We start from the raw sequence: 19857 nt of genomic DNA, 5'->3' as shown, positions 1-19857 counted from the left end.
AGAAAGATCTTTGTTCCATTGATTACCCTGTTTGGCAGCCCTTCTGTATATTTCTCTTTCAATCCATATCTCTAGAGTGCAGCTCACTAGGAATGGTGCACAACACTCAGGGTAAGGCCTAACAAGAGCTTTGGATCGTGGCGTTTATCAGTTTCCTTGTACCATTGTTGCGTCTCCACAGGAAATGCCGCAGAGGATCTTATTTCTGAAGGATGATATTAATGTTTTCCAGCACGCATTAATGTCTCAGTATGTGTGATCAATTATGAAGCTTTATTATCCTCAGTTATTTCAAACTGATGATTCATTTCTTTCCTAGAATGTCAATCCATCAATACACTTTTTTTTTGTGGGCTCTTGATTTTTCCATCTCTAAATGCCTTCCATATGGTTGGCACAGTTATTTTAGAAAATCAGAACTTGGGATACCCATTTGCACATATAATATGGCAGTGGTCTTTGTGTCACTACAAACATATTGAAAAGTAGGGTACTGCTCAGTGGAGAGAAGATACCTATTAGCAGTAGCAGAATTAAACACTAGAAATTCCACATAAAAAGTATGTACTGTGTGCTGAATTGTTCTGTAACAAGAGCTAAAAGTCAAATCAAAATATTCTGTAAGATATCTAACTTCTTAACTCTTGGATGACTCATGACATGGCTCTAATTTCTTGAGAAATGCTTTTTTTTCAGCCATATTTATCTGTCTTTTAAATTCTCCAAGGGATGTTGTGGCCATCTCTGCAGTATGTATGCTGTTATAGACAAAACACCTCTGTGAAAGCTTTTTCTGCAACTCTCCTAGGTTTGTGCTGTTTCCTGCAAGTCCAAGGCTACCTAGAGCTTTGGGAGCTGTGTTCCCTTGGTCAGATGGCACTTCTCCCAGTTAAGGGTGATTTGGTACCATCACATCATGTACAAACTATGGAACCAGTAATAGCCAAGCAGACAACGTGTGTTTGGTAAACCAAGCCACCTGGGAGATGTGTCTGAGCCAAGGACAGGAGATCTCCACAAGACAAGCTTTCCCTCAGCTGTTGCCAAGGAGACTTCTCAGAATCTGAATAGACGGGCTCTTCTTAGGATTATTTTTTTAACTTGGCCTTGTAATAATATGAGATAAATGAAGACTTTGACAAATGGTGAAAGTTGCCTGAGAGAAATTGCTTTTGGCAACTGTTCCTTCTAATTAAAATGAAGTCTGAAAAGCCTCAGTCTTTGGGAGCAATTAATAAAAGGCCAGCATTAGATAAGCTGCAGATAATTCTTGGTGCCTGTGAACTGCTTCCTCCAATTAGTATGTGTGGTCAGCCAAATGCAGCCATCATTTCATGCGTCCCTCACTTCACGGGCAGGAGTGAGAAGCTGGATCTACATCCCTCGTTCCATGTGGAGAGTGAGGAACCAGGCCAACACCACCCTAACGAGGCTCATTCCCTGAATAACTCTTCTCCCAGCCTCCTCTGCCCCCCAAGAAAAAACACCCGTAATCAAATATATAAACACTGGCAGCTTTCAGGCTTGTGTTTCTGAACCTAATTTAAATGAACAGCAGACATTTTATGGGCTTTTCCAAGTGAACCTACAGGGGCTTATTTGCTAAAGTCTGACTTTCTGACAGCTCTCTACAAGCCTAATCAAAACCAGACTTACACCCATACAAAGCAGACTAATGTATATTCAGGCAGCTACAAAGAACCAGGCTAAATAGAGTAAGTCATAAACCATTACCATGGCAGCAATCATTCAATTGTGCACATTTACTGCACTAGGATTTTGGAACAAGGGATGCGTTTGTTTTGTTCCCATTGTAAATGGAAAGTTGTGGTGGTGACGAGCCGAGTAAACAGGACATGTGTCTAGAAAATGCCCCGTATATAATACAGAGCTTGTAGCTACAACATGAGGATGTTCCTCGGCCCATGATGGGAAGGCTGAGCCGATGCCTGTCGAGGTGCAATATGCCTGGTCCCTCTGGAGAAGCTGCTGTGGGGCCCAGCCAGGGACAGGACACAACGGACAGCTCAGGCCCCAGGACCAGTCCGGACTTAGGGCTGAGTTGTCTTTCTTGTGTCTGTATTTTGTCATTCTTCAAAACAGACCATATTTCTGAAGTCTTCCTAGTCCTTTGGTTAGATGCATTCTGAATTAGATAGCGTGGGAATACTGCTGAGACATGAAACAGTTAAAATGTTATTGAGGAAATTTAAGCGCAGATCTCTGAAAGGAGACATTTTTCTCTTTCTAATTATCCCAGAGTATTCCCATCACTTAATATCATCTCTCTCCATACAAGGATTTGTTCCTTTTCAGTTCCTGACATCTGGAAGAAATTTCTCCTTATCTCATATGTGCATTTTCAAGTAAAATGTGAATAAAGGTGCTGAGCTGATAAAGCAGGGATGCACCCCTGGGCTGGACCAGATGGCGAGGTGCTGCAAAGGAGAAGGCATTCTGCCTGAAACAAGGAGGAACGGAAAGCACTCTGCAGGGTCAGGCCAGCCTGGAGAAATGATGAAGTCCTGTGCACATCAGGGAGATGTTGGGCTGCTGAGCCATCCTCCAGCTTCTAACAAAGACATTAATTTGGCTTGAATTTGGACAGACTTCAAGAAGCTTTGGACCGTGTGTTTTTCTGTCTAATTTAGATGTCAGTGTTTCCAGTTCTTCTTAAAGCATTGCACGACTGAAGTTCTTACCAGTCAGAGGTCAGCCAGCACTGATCATCACTTCACTAGTAAGGTCCACCTGGTTTCCTTAAACCAATAACGGTCAGATATTCCATGCTGAAGCCACAGTTGAACAATTCTTGCACTTCCTTAGTGATTTTAGGGTTGATGAAGTTTGCTCTTGCCTAAAAAACTGCCTTATTTGCAATTATCTGTTGCAATTTCTCTAGAAGGGAGATTTCAGCATTGTTTTCTTTCTGAGGAACGGTGCAGCAGTGTGTCTTCTGACAGCTTGTGGGCTGAGGTTCTTCCAAACGCTGTGCACAAGCACAGAGGATGTGCAGAGGATGCCTATTGCGTTGGACTATGTGATCCCACTCTTCTGCATACGGTGTTTTGGGTGGATGTGAAACTGATAACAAACTGGTTTGTGTTTGTTTGTTCTTTGTAGTCACTTACACTGAGTGGAAATTGAAAATCACCTTCATCTGTGTAGATAAGATTGGGATTTTTTTTTTCCTGGGGCATGCTTTGAGGGCATTCAGATCTGGAGTTTTGATTCAGGGTCTCTTCAACTGAAATTTTGGTGGGATTTGTGTGTTGATTTTACTCCCTTTTTTTGGGTTGCTTTTCACCTTGTACAAAGCCAGCACATAGACACATGCCACCAGGCTCATGGACCAGGCATGTTATTTGAAGTCATTTTTCATCACTCTCTGCAGAGCATTATCACTGAAATTATTTTTTTTTATGTGTTACAGTTATTTGATGTGTTTTCCAGATTTGGTATCTCCCAGCACAATCCATTACAGTATAATAACTTGCTTTTAGAAGAGTGTATGATTATCTTGCCTTAAGAGTATAGAAATGTCTTTTATTCCTGTTTTTATGAGTAATATCCACTTTTGGCATGAGAACACCCACGCAGCATAAATCAAATGCTTTTGGATACTTAGGCTTTTCATCATTTTTAAAAATGTGGATGTGTTGACATTTTCTGAAACCACCTTGAAAGTCTTTTCGGATGGACCTTTTATTCTGCAATATGTTTTGGCTTTCATTGTAATCTTTCAGTCTGTCCAGTTTTATAGGTGCCATGGAGATGCAGAAACAGGAATTTCTGCTTCTTTCTGTCACTTTTGTAAACTGGCAAGGTGATGGTAATAGCTGACTGAAAAAATATCAGATTTCAGTGGGATGTTTTACAAGAAAAAGAGGCAGAAAAAAGCAATCTTCTTACTTGATTGCGTTAACTTTTAAACATTTTAGTGCCGGTTGCTGGAATAAAATGCAAACTCTTTTTTAAGATGTGACAATTGATTTTTTAGCACCCCATTATAAAAGATTCTCAATTAGGGCTGATTCTCTGCCTGACTGCTGGAGCATTCTTGCCACCTTGAGTGCCCAGGGCAGTGTCGAGGGCAGTGGGCATTTTTACAGCTGCACACGAAGCTTTGTATCATTCAGGCTGATTGGCTGCAAGAGTTCTTGTTTAATAAGGGAAAAAACATTTTCCAGGAATGTTTAAAGAGTGGCACTCAGTATATCAATGGTTTAATTTTCAAAATGTTGGCTGGGTGGGGCAACCATAAAAGCGTGTGTATATTATGAATATATTCCACTTTCTTGTGCACCTGTCTACACAGGGGACCCCCCAATTTTTGCCCTTCCTTTTTTTTGTGAGAGAGAGAGAAAAAAGGGCCATATTGAGTATTTTCATATAGAAAATCATCAAATCAATCTTAAAGTACCTTTACAATACTTTCGCCAGTGCACTGGTATGAATTATGCGTATTCAAGTTCTGTGGACATTTGAGGAAGTGTTTCTTTTGGAGAACAAACTCCTTGGCAAATGATGGCATGGCATAAGAAACGAATACACGTCTTAAAACCAGTCACTCTGAAAAAAGGCAATTCTATGTCACTTGGAGAGGGCAGGCTCATTAGTGAAGGAGGAGGTGTCATAATTCACAAGATCAACTTGATAAAACCAGCAGTCTTGAGGACTGGATTTAGCCATTCCTTTACCAAGGTAATTCTCATGGCAAACCCTGGTCCTACAAGAGTCGCTTGAGTCAACTGTGAAAGAGTTTGCCCATTCTCAGCAATAAAAATAAATTATTTGTACCATTTGAAAGAAAAGTTGAGATTTGTGTCAGCTTTTTCATTATTATGTAAATAGTACTCTCCTACACTACCAAACCTGAATCAGAACATCAAAATCCAAACTCATTCTTCTTGAAGATGACGCTGGCAGTCCTTATCAGTGCCTCTGACTATTTGTGGCAACACAAACACTCCTTGGGTCGCTGCAAACCGCAGCCTTGTGAAGACCTAATAGCTGAATTTCTAACTGCACCTTTTATAAAAATGTGGTTATGGAATGGTAACAGTGAGTCTCCTTCTGGACATTGACCATCCAGGTACATTGATTTTGCTCTCTGTCTCTATCTAGACGTATCCCAGATGTGTTCCTTGCTGCTTGGCAGCGGATAACTGCAAAATTCCAGTTACTGATGGTGCGCAATGGCTTTCCCATACACAACAATATCCCACTTAAAAGGAAGAGGACCCAGGTACATTTTTAGTTTTCTGTCTCACAAGGAGGATTGCTTTACCTACACCTCCTTAAAAGGAGGAAAACAGAAAGCGATACGTACACAGAATATGTATTTGCTACCGATTGCCTGCAGATAAAAGCAAGATGCTGGTTTCATTACTCCTACACTTTTTTATTATCTAAACATGGGTAGCATGCCAAAATTCTCTCTCTCTCTTCAAAGAAAGTATATGGAGGGGAAAATTGAAGTTTTCTGCTGAGTTATTTCTTGCCAAGCCTTTTCAGCTGCAGGATACAGTGAAGGCCAAACTCTCTGAAACATATTAGGACCATCAGTATAGTCAAGGGGAGTTGCATTGTGGTGAAGTTATGAATCTCTGCTACAGCACCACTGTGTACTGGATATTTGTATGCATATATATGTTTATTATGCCAGGGTGCTGTGGCATAGCTCCATATTTTCCTTCAAGTGCAGTTGGTCTTGATTGCTGTGTGTGTGTGTGTGTATACATGCTACTTAGTTTTGTTCTTTGAAGGCAGCATCTGCTCATAGTGAGATGGCAATAAGCAGATGTTCTAAAGCTGGGTTTAACTGTAGCATAAGTTGAAATTTCAAAAATTCCTTGATATTTGGATATGGCACACTCAAAACACTATGTATTTCGAATTTAAGAAAGACAGAAGTACAACCTCTTTCATTTTAACTCAGCTTTTAGCCCTAGTAGCATTCTTCTTAAAAAATGGTGAAATCCTTTGTCAGGGGTTGCATTCTTTGGAACAGCCACAGTTCCCAGTAGAACTGGGGGCTGTGATTTGGGTCATTTGTTCAGGGCTGCAGTTGTGCAGGCTCTCTCTGCCTTGGCTGGTGTGTGCAATGCACCAGCATCCTTACAGTAGTTCCCATCAGCATTTATAGGGAGGTTTTTGTTTACCAGAATTATTAAGTGGAAGACGTGATTTTTGCTCAAATAAAATATTCAGCAAAACTCACAGCCAAATCAGCTTTTATGACAATCATTTTAAAGGTCCTCTTTACAGTAAAACATGTCAGGAAATTCTTGCTTGAGTCAGAAAGTCCAACCTACTTTGTTTGGTCTTAAACCACAGGGGGGGATAAAGGGGACAAGACAAGATGTACAGTGGTCACAGGAGGATGCTGCCTGTATTACAACGCCTTGGCTCGCCCACCAAATGCCTGGAGAGAAGCACGTCCCAGGCTGTGATGGGATGCAGATCGGCAGCTCCTTCTGCAGGCAGTCTGCTGGCAGAGGGTCTGCTCTGGCCCAAGGAAACCATGGGCTCTCCTCTACAGTGAAGCAGAGCCAAGAAGTCTACCCTCTCTTTATTGTGAGTTTATGACACTCTTGGGTTGAGAGGTTTAGCTCAAAAAGCAAGCCCTGGCAAGAATGGTTGGACTGTACAACTGCTGGGCTTTTCCAGGATCGCAAAGCTGTGTAAGTCTGTGCAGTTTTGTACCGTATATCTACGCAGATATACACATGGTGGGATTCAGCTGTGCGTGGGCTCCAAATCAACTTTTCATCTCTGACTGATAATTATTTGTCATAGACAGATGAAGGAAACAACATCCTCCCAAACAAACCCTGGTTGGTTTTCAAGCTGGGAGACAATTTGTCCATAGTTAAACAGAAGATATTTATAGAGACATTAGCCAAGTGTGCAAAATACTTCAGAAGTTTGTTTAGAACTGATTGAAATCAGCTGTTACTGAACCAAGAAACAGCCACACAAACTAAGTCTGTGGGTCTCTGCTGTCTGTTAACCCAGCGCTTTCCCCTTCCTGACCTTCACTGGTGGGTCTTGGTAATTCAGGGATTGAAAAGAGACGATCTCAGTGGGTTTAATGAAGAACTACTCAATCACTTATAATTACAGATCTTAAAATACTGCTGTGTTTGAGAAATCAAGCACAGAAGCATCAGGAGAACCAGAGCATGCCCCAGGCAGGAGCCCTTTTTCTGGCAGCTTGTAAACCCACCCAGAAGTGCATGAACTCCCCACCCAGCTATGTTAGATGCCCTGTACAGCTGTGTTTGGTTTTGCTCTTGCAGCCCTTCCTCTACCTCTCAGCAAGTTGTGGGTGCAAATATGACAGTGTGTTTTGTGCAAGCTGAGGGAGTAGAGCAAAAAACCTCATTAGGGTAACAAAGGGAACCTGTCTTCTGTGGAAAACAGCTTGCCAGATGATGCACTGCTTACTGAAGGCAGCTGCGCTCCACTGGTGCCGTTCCTCCAGGCCAGTTCTGGAGTACAGAGTCAAACACAAGCATTGCTTTGACTCCTGTATGATATTAGAGAAGATCACTGACTTCAGGGAATTAATCACTAGGCACCAGGTTAGCGGTATCTTCTTTATTCTTCCTTCTTTTTCATTTTTCCTTTTCCTCTTTCTTAATTATTTCTTTTTGTTTTCTTTTTCCTTTTTTCATTTCTCCCTTTTTCTTTTTTCCTTTTTTTTCTTCTTATGCTTAAATAGCTGCTATTAGTTAAATAGCATATTAAACTTGCCAATATTCTAATAACCCGGTATATCCCTCTTACAGCACCTCTGTTTATGAGATAGCAGGGACGTGTCCCCAGCAGAGCCAGGTAGCTGCAGCCTTGCTTAACAACTGAGCAGCTCAGAGCTGTGCTCTTCCTTGGCATATTCCCTGGTGGGAACATCACAGCCTCGACCCCTGCTGAGGATGTCTGTATGGTTCCATGTCTCTGATGGTGGCTGGATTCCTGGAGACGTACTTCCTTGATGAACAGCATGCAAAACACATTCAAAAAAAATACCAAAAGTGCCTTCAATGCGTTTTGATGTAAGCATGGGGTAAGAAGGAAAACCTCCCTGTATTTAATCTGGAAGTCAGAAGTTTATTGCTGATATTTATACAGATGCCACAGAGCTGGAGCCACTGCACATTTGGGGAGGAGGCAGCTCAGTCTCCCTTTCAGTTTTGTACTGGAAACATGGTCAGAGGAGACTGCCTGACAGCATGCATAAATCAGTGTGTCCTCCACAGGAAAGAAGGAGATAGCTGGAATGAAGCATAAATAATGTAATGCTAAGATGGAGAGATTGTTTCATACCTTTTTTCAGAGGACTGCGGTGAATGGTTTGCTGGAAAAATTCTTAGAGAGCTGCTCTAAGTGCACTGTTATGAATGCTCTCTTCACCTCCATGTGCAAGGGTAGATCAGCAGGATTCCCCGCAGCCACAGACAGAGGCAAAGGAGGAGCAGGAGACAGAAGACCATGCAGAGATCTTTTGATATATTTTGCCTTATCTTTGGCTAGGGGACTGAAGGAACGAAGGATTTTTGGTTTCAGCAACAGGAATAAAAAAGATTTAATCTTTTCCATAAAATTTCCAGATTATAAGAATGAAGAAGTATGCTATTTTTCATTCATGTCTTCTCCATAAAAATGTTCCCGTGTCTCATTTTTGACAACAACCAAAACTTGCTGAGTTAGAACACTGGTAAACCTATTCCTTCCCAGTGCTTTTGTTCTCTGAGTGGGAGCTCTGTCCCTCCTCTACCCTGAGTTTTCTAAATCACTGGACCCTGTTAAAATGCCAGGCATCCACACAGACCAAGGGAGAATGCATAGAAGATCCTGCCAGAGGTACAGCATTAATTCATGAGGACTTCTGTTGCTCTCAGTCTCTGCTTTCTGTTTTCTCTGTTTGAGGCTATTTTCTCCTGTAGCCCACACTTGCCAGAAAACACCAGAGGAGCTAGGAGAAATTTCTTGTTCTACAAATAGTGTAAATGCATGGAAGGACCAATTCTCCACAAGCTTGCCTGTTCTTTTGAAAAACCTATTGAGTATTTTCCTCCTGCAAAATCCCCTTCAGTTCTTACCAAGGCTGTATGGCTGCTTCTGCTCATGCCAAAGTTTTAGTGTGGCTCTAAAATCACAGTGCTTCAGCTTTTCTGGGCAGGTTGCAAATTGTCCCTTTGCATTCCTGAAGACCGAGAACCCTCACAAGGAAAAAGGCTCTGTCGTGAACATCAGACTGCCCCAGGCAAGCTTTTCCAATAGCAGTGTACACACAGATGCTGCTCATGGGTGGCTTCATTATTTAACTTGGAGGCCCTAGGTGTTGTTGTACCAGTCCACCATTCTCTCAAGGCTTTTTTGTTCTCATGTCGTAGTACTGCCCTCAGGCCATACGTGATAGCATCTGGGTACAATATTAAAAGCTTTGAGGCACAAGAAAGTCAAGACAGGAGAGGTCATGTGGGATTTTCCATATTACAGAAATATTTTTGTGCATTCCGGTGACCAGACAAATGCTCTCCCATTTTCACTAAGCGCATGTAGTTTTCCAGGATCCTGTTAAAATCCCAGATGAGCTTTCTATCGTGGTATAATGCTACAAAGCTGTGCACATCCATATGACTGGAGATTTGGTCAGTTCTGCATAGTCCCATTTTGCTTTTACTGCTGGAAATTCCCTCCTTGCTGATTATATTTCTATGGTTGTTTTTTTTTTTTTTTTTTGAGGAATACTAATTTAAATGTAATCCAAGATAGTTAGAGAGGCCTATCGTGTAACAGCTGGTAGATATTCAGAAGTGATCTGTGTCCTATGACCTGCTGTGACCACAGACTTTTCTACTGGCTCAGCTCCTGTGCTACAGGCTTTCCTCTGTCTTTCAAACTTGCTTTGAAATGTAGTTCATTGCCTGTTTTCTCTCTTGTTCATCTCTTGATGATGTAACACCTTGTTAATGCTCAACCCCTAAATCCATATGCTTTATATTTGGGAGCAGCTTCTCCTATGTCCTTGCACTGGCCTGAGGACACTTGCTGCGGCTACAGCTGACCTCTATTGTCAACATATTTCCAGAAAATGAAACAATACTTTCTGTCTTAACACCAAGAGGCTACAGCTGTCTTCAGCGTCATGATGAGACACTGTCATGACAAGAAATAAGTGCGTGTGGAGTTACTCGGTGGTGGCTATACCTCTGCATCACTGAGGGCTTTTATGATTGTGAACATCCTCAGTTTGGTATTTGGGGAACAGTTTAAGAAGACAACAGTCATATCTGATGCAACCATGGTCACCCTAGTCTCCCTCTCCAGTGGTTGATATGGTTTATATAAGATAGTGAACATAATTCCAATGATGATTTTTTTTCTGATGGTTTCTAAACTTGTGTTGACAGTACTGTTCTTTCCCTAATAACGAACAATGACTATACTTTGTATTAATTAGCTTGGAGATATGAGTCCACAGCTAATAATTCTGCTCTCCCTAGGCTTTGTTTTCTTTGGAAAGCTGTTTAAAGATTGCTTGGTACTCTTGTTTGGTTTTTGGCCAGACTCCAGCTAAACCATGTCTAGAAGCTACACTAATTAAACCAGTCCTTACTGAGAGCTGTCAGGCTATCTATGTTTTCAACTCTGAACTTCCTTCCTGAGGACATTATATGTTTTAATGAAAAGTAACATGATTTCTTCAGCATTATTTTTCTCTTCATGAACCACTGAGATAAGGTCCATCGCATATGTTGTGTATCAGAGAAGCACTCAAACAGTTAAGAGAAAACCAGACCGTTTCAGTCAGCCTCTTTCACTTTGACAATTTCTTTATTTCTTCAGAAAAGGGGAGAAAATAACTGACATCAGCTGCAGGCCCTGCCAGAACAGGCATTTGTTTTCCATTAGCTGCACATACCCTTTCTTAAGGGCTTACTGTGAACTGAGACACAGCTCTGGACATAGCTCTGGTTTATGTATAGAAATTTTGATAAGGAGAAGTAAACCCCACACTCAGAAGTTTACTGTCTCTTTCTCTAATTCTACATACATTATCTCTGCTTAGCACTAAAGGGCTTTGAATCTGTCCCAACCAGGAAGAGGTGTGCCTGAAGAGAAGACAGGGAGTTAGGTGGCACTAGGCCTTCAGAAGTCCTACATTGCTCATTTAAGAATAATAGGCTATTTAAACCTATGATATCATTCTCTAGGCTGGAAGATGTAGTCCGTAGGGGCTCTAACGGATGCTGTAGAGAAAAGGATTATTCCTCAGTTGATCTGCTCAGTAATCTACAGCAAGTGGAACAAAAACAATGTTCCAGACATGCTTTATTTTTAGCTGAAGTGTGAACTGGAAGCAATTCTTTGGCCAATCCATTACCAGGAACCTACGGTGTGTACAAGTAGTAACTTCTTCTGAAATGAGATGGAATAAGCCACTTATAGCCATAGGGATGCCAGAGGGTTTGAGAAATTGTTATTATTTGTACTTTCAGACTGAAAAAAGCGTTGTGAATAAAACTCACCACAGATTTCAGCAGCTGCATTTTCTGTGGTGCTGAGCAACATGAGTGCCACGGGCAGTTCGTTGTACCTGAAAAATAAGATGATTGATTCTTTGGGTAGCCCAAAACCCAGTAGAGTGAGCAAGAAGAGAGAGCAAAATGCAGCAGTTAATCACCACTGCAACCTCTGAACGACAGCAAATTGCTGGAAAGTTGAGGCTCAGAAATATCCAATTGGCCCATAGGCTGTGTCCTGTTCCCTGTAATGAAGGGCTGGAGGAAACAGGGAACATGCTTGTCAGGGTGACCTGCTTTGGTGATATCCCCAAGCTGGAGGCTAGCAACTGAGGCCAGCTCTACCAGGCATAGGCAGCAGAACAAGAGGAGGAACATGTGTTGCTTCTGTCCATGGGATCTACAGAGATTTTAGTCTTGCATTAGGAAGGTGTACATTTAAAAACAAACCTCCAGCTGAAGGGATTTAGGAGATTGTCTTAGAAATATGCCACACAGAAAGGATTGGAGAGGGTGTGAATACAGCAAGAAATGCCCCACTACTTTTGACAGAGGCACGCTGGCTTATGGAGTCTCTGGGGATCTCCTTTCACAGAGGATGAAGAAAATGCATTGACTGGAATAGATGGTAACAGTCTTCCAGTCTTACACAACAGAAACTGGTAAGATATTAATGATCTTTGTGATAAGAACTGAAATAGGGAAATCTTAATCTATAAAAGTGAAAGCATCAGGAAGTGGCAGATCAGGTTTCATTTTTGGCTGCACATTTTGATAGAAGAAATGCTGCCCTGTTGAGAGTCTTTGGTGTTTAAAATTTTGATGAGGCTGATATTTGACAGCTTGTGCCACATGTCGTATAGAAAATGGGATAATCAAATCATCAGGATATCATAGTGGCTCCCAAAGCAAGGGAGATTCCACCCCAGATGATATTTTGATGACTCCTCATTGTTTGTTTGACTGCTTTTAATTGATTATTGTAAATACTCATTACACTGTGAAAACAGGTTAGGAGTTCCCTCACAAATCTTACAACTTGGAATTAAACGAAGATACACTATTTTCCTAACCTGACTGTATCTTTTTCTTTTCTGCTATGATGTGTGCTGGTTCCCTTGTTTGGCTGGTCTGGCAATGGACTTCTCACTGGTTTCCTGTTCCCTAGGACTAGAGTTCACAATGATATTTCCTGCATATGCTGGAGCAATCTCCAGCATCTCAGTACAGGGAACCAATCTGGCGAGCATAGAACCAAACTGTTCTCTATGGGGAATTTAGTCCCATGAAACAATATGGAGGACATCTAAGCAAATTGTGGTTCTCGTGACAAGACATATGAGGAGGGAAGATATTCCAGAGACAAGCTCTGACAAGAATAATTTGACACAAACGCCTTGGATATGCCTAGTTGTTCAAAAGCAGTTGAAAAGATGTTTGCTGAACAATGGCAAATGCTTTTTTGGGGATCCAAGCAAGAACAAATCATCTCCCCTTTTTAATGAAAGGGAGTATTTAAAGGAATATTCTGTTTTCTGTATTTGGCTATATAATTATTGCCAAAATAGGCAATGGATACATTTTTTTTTTTTTTTTTAGCATCTGACTACTTTTAGCTTAAGGAATTTTATTTTTTCTTTCAATGGCATTTTTTTGAATGTGATATTTGAATGCATAGATTTTTTTTATTCTACATTCAGTAGCAAAGATCTTCTCCAGCTTTCCAGGGCAGTAACTGAGATAAGATGGTCCAAATGAGATCAAGAAGTTTTCAATCTATGCTTTTCTCTTTTTTTTTATCTTCTTGGCACATATGTTCTCTTTCCTAAAATATATTTATTTTGAATAGCTTATGCCAACTCAACTTCTGGCCAAAAGGAAGATAGCAAAGCTTATTTCAAGACCTCCACTTCTTTTTAAACTTGAATCTTTCACTGAGACTGTAGAAAGATGTATATTGTATTGTGTTAGTGCCCGCGGAGACCTCATTTCTATAAACTTTAGTTTAATACAAGTGTTCATTTAACTCAGCTCTCAGTTGGAACCGCACATCCATGAGGTGTGGTTTCACCAGTGCCCGATATGCTATACCCTGGCTGCTTCATCCTGAGTGCACCTGAGAAGGTCTGGTGTTTTTACACCAGGTCTGGCCCGGACTCTTTTCAACGGGAGGTCCTCGAAGCCTGATAGATTCAGAGGAGTTCCAGGTGGCCCCACTGAGGCAGAGGTCTGTCTATAGGAGTGTACTCCAGGAATGGGGCCATAGCTCACCCTGTGCCCTCATTTCTCTTGGCCAGCAGAGAAGGTGCAGCTTCCTATGAACTTATCTGTCCAACTGTATAGACATAACCTCAGTGTTTAAATTTGCGTCTAATCTGAGCTGGCACTGATAAACAAGTGTGGCTTGTGCGAAAATATGCTCCAGCTCAGGCCTCTCTGAACACTGTGTCCCAGCTCCAGTGTGTGGGGCCAGCTGTTTGCTATGAGCCCCATCATGGGGCTGGCCTGCATCCTACACTTCCCTGTCCTGATGGTGCTGATGATCTCGGCTCACATCTTCCCAGCGGCTTCTGACCCCCATAGCTGCTTTCCTCTGACAGAATAAAAAGTTTTATAGTAGTCAGCAGTTAGGCATTTCTGTGTTTTAAACCACAGCTCTGTTCCCTTGGGTGAGTGTCCTATGCTTAGATGTGCGATACCCTTACCACCTACACACTGCAGGAGTTTGACTCATCTGCTTTCAGCTGCTGTGTGGGCAGGGGATCTGTGGGTCCAAGGGCCACCAGGTAGCTCACGTAGGAAGGAAGGAGCCTCTGAGAGACTGGGGAAAGTCCTGGAAGACAGTGGGATCTGGTTTGGGATTCAGAAGAGCTGGGAGCTGGCTTCTGACCTCTTGGCTTCAGAACCCTGCCTTTCCTCCCTCACATGGTCACACCCGCAAAGATGCTGGGCAGATTGCACAGGCATGTGCATGTCCTTGGCACAGCTTATTTGAGTGACAGGCAAAGAGAATTCTCAGGGGCTCAAGGTGACTGCTGGCTCAGTTTGATTTCAGAAAAGCCAGCATGAACTTTTTTGCACTTTCAGAAACAACACCTCATTTCTGCAGGAAATAACCAAATTCCGAGTCTTCATTCCAGTTTGGAAGGAAAACTTAAAAGATTTCTGGAATTTATGACAAAATAGAAGTATAATTCCTCATGCTACCAGACTGCCCTGAGAGTACTTATCCAAACTATTGGTTTGCGCTTCAAAATTAATGGCTGCAACAGAACTGAGATTTTTCCTGTTTAGTGTTCAAAACATGGACCACTTAACATAGTATGCTGGGGTTATTGTGGCAGTCTACCTACTGGGATGAGCAGCCAGTTTTCTTTTTTTTCATCTGTGGCCACTGAAGCAACCTCGTGAACTATAATTCCTCTACAGGTATAAGCTCACTTGCATTTAATGGAATTGTTTTATCTTGATAATTTAATTTTTTTTTAAATGATAGAAGAGGAACATGATCATGAGTAACAGCTGCAGTAGTTCTGGGACCAAGTTTCTACAGCCAGCTTTCAACACCTGAGATAACTGATGACTGAAGGAGACATCCCACCTCCAAACACTGCCTGTCACCAACCATTCCCTTTTGCTTGGATTCCCCTAACACTGAGCAGCATTACAAGAATAGGAACCCTGATCCAGCAAGCAGCTGTAGCACCTCGGGAAATCACTCAGCTCCCTGCTGTGCACCTGAGAGATCTAATTAACATAATGATAGGGGCTACAAGAGGCAGCTGCCAGCTAGGAACCTAAAAGAAGAGTAGTTTGAAGGACGGAGTTGTATGCTTGTACCTTTTGGGGGAGGGGAGGGGAACTGGTGACCTGGAGTGAGAAGTTAACAGAAAAAGTGCGCAGGAGAGTGTGGATAATATAGGAATAGGACTACTTTGTTAGAGGTAAGTATGCTGCTTAAAATCATTTCTTAGAGAATAGGAGCAATGGGTCTGAAGTAGAAAGCAACTGAGGGCCCAGGAAAGTGATGAGTTGGTGGTACCTTGCTGTGGAGCAGGAGGCTGGTTCCAGATCTGCTTATGGTTGTAGATTTGTAGGGAATTCTATGAGCTCCAGAAATGATTCTCCTGTGCTATAGGAAATGCTTGGAGAAGGTCTAGAGAAAGAAAGTATTAAGGGTATTAGTGATCACTATAAGGTAAAGAAGTGTTAGCGGCATCATGTTGTGAAGCTTTGGCCTCTTCATTTCTCCAAATTCTTTAGTGGTGGCACCAATAAGGAGACAAAGAGGATCTGTTACCGTGCACTGTCTAGACCAGAGCTAAAAAAGAATTGATATTGACTTTTTCTTTTGTGCTGCAACTTTAGTGAGGGTGAAGTCTGTAGACAGTATTTTAATATTTAAGAATCATTTCAATTATTATTTAAAGTAGGGAAAAGTAGTTTTTGCCTCATAGACTCAGTACAGGGCTAGACCAGAACATGGTCCAATTGCTGTACTTGTTTTGAAATCCTGTATGTACTTATGCTGGCAGCTGAGCTTGCTGATAAATGTGAGATCGAAAGGAAAGCAGTTACACTTGGGTATGAGTATGAGGAGGGACTCAGAAGTACTGTGTAATACAGAGGGCTGCCTATGTTCAGGAACTGCAATCGATTACAAAGCCAGAAACAGCAACACAAAACAAGAACATCTGCTGAAGGGTATGAATACAATGAGCATCTGAATTCTTATAATACCTGTACAGCAACTGGTCAGCAGTTAGACTTGCAGCACTTTCATCATGTCTAACTAACAATTGTAGTGAGACCTCTTGCTAAGCAGTTGCAGCATTCCCAGGGCAATGGTCTAGATGAGAACTTACTGAAATATTTTTAAGCATGCTGAGACTTTTGTTGTCTTCTTCTCTTCCTGCTGCACCTTCGGACTACTACCATTTATTGCACTGTCTCTTTATTTCCTTCTTCATACTGTTGAAGTGTTACAAGAATTTGCATAAGTGGCCTGAAAATGACCTTAGAAGTAACAGTACAGTAACTTCTCTTACTTCAGTTATCCAAGACTGAAAATGAGTCTTTAGCGTGAGAGCCTGTTACAAATCAAGATCCTTTGTTCTTGAAGAAGCATTTTTCACTTTTTCAGGCTCGTACACTGTGGCCTCTCAGCAAGGGTCAAGATCCCATATAAGTGCTGAGGACATTGAGGCTTGTAACAGGGTGCTGTGAATGGCTGGAACACAGGAGTAGTCTAAGGGTGTCAGCATCTCTAATGCTACACAGACATATTAGCTATTGCAGGCAGGTAGTGTTCTCACTGACCATCCTGCTGATGAGATTTGTATTTCTCTGAGTTCACTGTTCTGTGACTACTCATGCCCTCAGACAAGGCAAACAGTAATGCTCTATTTGTTGTCTGTGAACCCCGAGATCACAAACAGGATGGTCTGACTTGCATATGGGACCTGGAGATGCACTATGGTCAGAGTCTATGATAAGTCAAAGTGGGAATATGGAGCCAGATGACAAAACCTGATGTAGGACCTTTGATCCTCAGGAGAGTGTCCCAGCAGCTCATGCTGCATGCAGCTGTCTGGCTCTGTGCTCAGTTATATGATAAGGGACATATCACAAAGAAAAAAGGAATCCTCAGTCCAGTGAAAAGTAGCTGATTTAGTTGTTCTTATGAAATGAATTTGACATACCAAATTTATTTGAAACCACAGAATAGCAGAACATTCCAGGATCCCATTGAGTCTCCTGCCATAATAATTATTCTTCTTTATTTTTCCTATTTTTGGCATGGATCAAATGGATTTCCATAGCATCTGGCATGCAGTTCTCAGTGAAACAAGAACTGAAGCACCTTATTTCCCTTAGGAGCTTGCATGCTAATTAAACCTGCACTACTACAGCTGATCTGAGCCAGATGAAATCAAAGCTTTGAGTTCATACACCTTCACTTTGAATGACTTCAATTCTCATTGTCTGGATCAATTTGAAGGCTTCAAAAACTAGCTGTAGCTCCTTGGAAACAATAAAAGGTGTGGGGAGAAATGATTTACACCTGCTGAACAAGCCATGAGCAGAATTGCAGTGTGTCAGATGTTATCCATTATTGAAGCTGCCTTCAAAGCACTGCAGAGCTTCACTCTTTCTCTTGTTCCTTTTCCTCATGTATTACGAGTTCATCTTCATTACTATTGCCAATAGCAGTACTTTGTTCTGATCCTAATACTCTTTAGGATGTATTTCTCCTTTCAGTTTTTGTTGTTCTTAGAGTTGCAGGCAATTGCACACCAAAATGTTATCGTGTCTAAGGAGGCCTGCAGAATTTTGACTTCTGCACAAGTTGCATGTAAACCAAGTTGGAAGTAGATTCTGTCACTTTCTGTAGGAAAGTGCATCACAGCACAGTTCTTCTCAGTTATTTTTAAGAAATGCTGTAAATTGAAGTTTGAAGACAAACCCCTCGGTCCTGTGTCCTTTTCCTCGTTTGCATGAAGCTTTCATTTTTGTACCTTAATTTTCCTATTTGTAAATCTGCTTTCCAGCAGATTCCCTGCTGCCATGGAGGTGCAGGAGCAGAGCTGCTGCTTGTCCCCCTTGGCTGAGTCACATTCTCACAGCAGAGCCCCTCATCTGTAATATGAGGCACTCCTGGAGCAGCAGGTTAAGTCAGGCTGCAGTACTGAGTTTGGCTGTGTATGGTTATCTAAGGCAACTTTGTTGCCTCTCAAGGATGTTGGGGAGAGATCAATGCATTGTGAGATAGAAGGCTGTACAATAACAGATGAAATAGTCAAATCAAATCATACACTTCTTTCCATTGTGAAGATGACAAATACGGGATTTTGGTGTACCCCACTTAAAACTATAAAGAAGGAATTTTAAGATAATTCCTCTTGTTCCACTTCCCAAAGGAGGAGCCTGTGAATGACTAAACAAAAGACAAGTGATTTTGTGTAGCATTTCAGTATGAAGGAGATTTACTGTCTAGGCTCCCCGATGGCTTAGGGGATGAATGGACAAATTGCCTGTGTAGCCGAAGCACTACAGACCAGCTGGCAGCTATCTAAGACAAGATGCTGAGAGAGAGAATAATGACTGCATACAATATGCTACAGTTAGTACTGAAGGGAAACAACAAAAATCCCTCACTACTTCGGTTGTGTCGTCTCTTGAGGTATAATATAAAGAGATGCTGGACTTCTGCTTATCACTTCTGAAGGCAATGTCTTTGGGTTCCACTTCTGCCAAATGGGTGGAAGTATTTCCTACTAAAGCAGCTCTAAATGTGGCTGGATGCCTGGCTGAAGTAGGGGAAATTCCAGTGAAGTGCATCCTCCATTTTGAGTTAAGAGTCTCCAGAATTTTTCATAAATGACTTCTATGCAGTCATAAGACTTTTACGCAAACGATGCTACTGAATGCTCTAACTGGCTAATTAGTCAAGATTCAAGACTTTTTTTCAATCATATGACGAAGGACAAAACCAAGGAATTACCTTGGGAAGGAATAAGCCCTTGTGGTGACACAAGCTAACTATTGACCAGATGGGGAACAAGATGGGCACAAGCAGTAGTGTGTCCTGGCAGCAGTGAAGGGCAGCTGCATCCTTTGCTGTGTTAACAGCAGTGTAGAGGGAAGCAGGGAAGTTATTTTTTCCCCTGATCAATATTTGTTTGATCAAATCTGGGTGCTGCATCTCATTTTGCTTCACCTTGCACATCCATGGAGAAAAAGGGAACGCGTTAACAGTTAAGAAGAAGTCTGGGGACATCTACCAACCTGTTCAGGGAGGAGCACTATTGGAAGGAGAGGTTAACAGGCCAGAGCTTGCTCAATCTTGAATAGATGGTCTTGAGGGGATCCAAAAGCATCCCTCCATACCCATGGGGATATTATCCAACTTGAGATAAGGGGCCCCTTGAGGAGAGTTAAATATTGGAGCTGGCAGCCCAGAGAGTTTCTGCAGGCTTTGTCCTTGGAAACGGAGCTGGACCAAGCCTGGAGCGGTCAGATCTGGTCTCACAGCTGGCCTAGAGACCTCCTGTAGTCCCTTCCAACAAGAGCTACCACAGAATCCTATGATCAAACTGTACTGTGTACTAACATCAGCAACACCTCTGTGTCAGCTTCATTTAGCTATTTTGCCAGATCTTAAAATGGTGGACATTAAGTCCTTCAGATGTGATATACATCCATAGCTGGGTTGATGGCGGGTTGCTAAATTGGATGACAGATGTGCAATCTAGCTAGAATAAATTGATAGTCTAACAGTTCAACAGCTGGGAGAAACTTCTTGCAGGCCATTTGTATTTGT

This window comes from Numida meleagris, chromosome 4 (genome assembly GCF_002078875.1).
Source record: "Numida meleagris isolate 19003 breed g44 Domestic line chromosome 4, NumMel1.0, whole genome shotgun sequence".
NCBI classification, from domain to species: Eukaryota; Metazoa; Chordata; class Aves; order Galliformes; family Numididae; genus Numida; species Numida meleagris.
The sequence above is the reverse complement of the archived record's forward strand: the minus strand, read 5'-3'. Positions refer to the sequence as shown.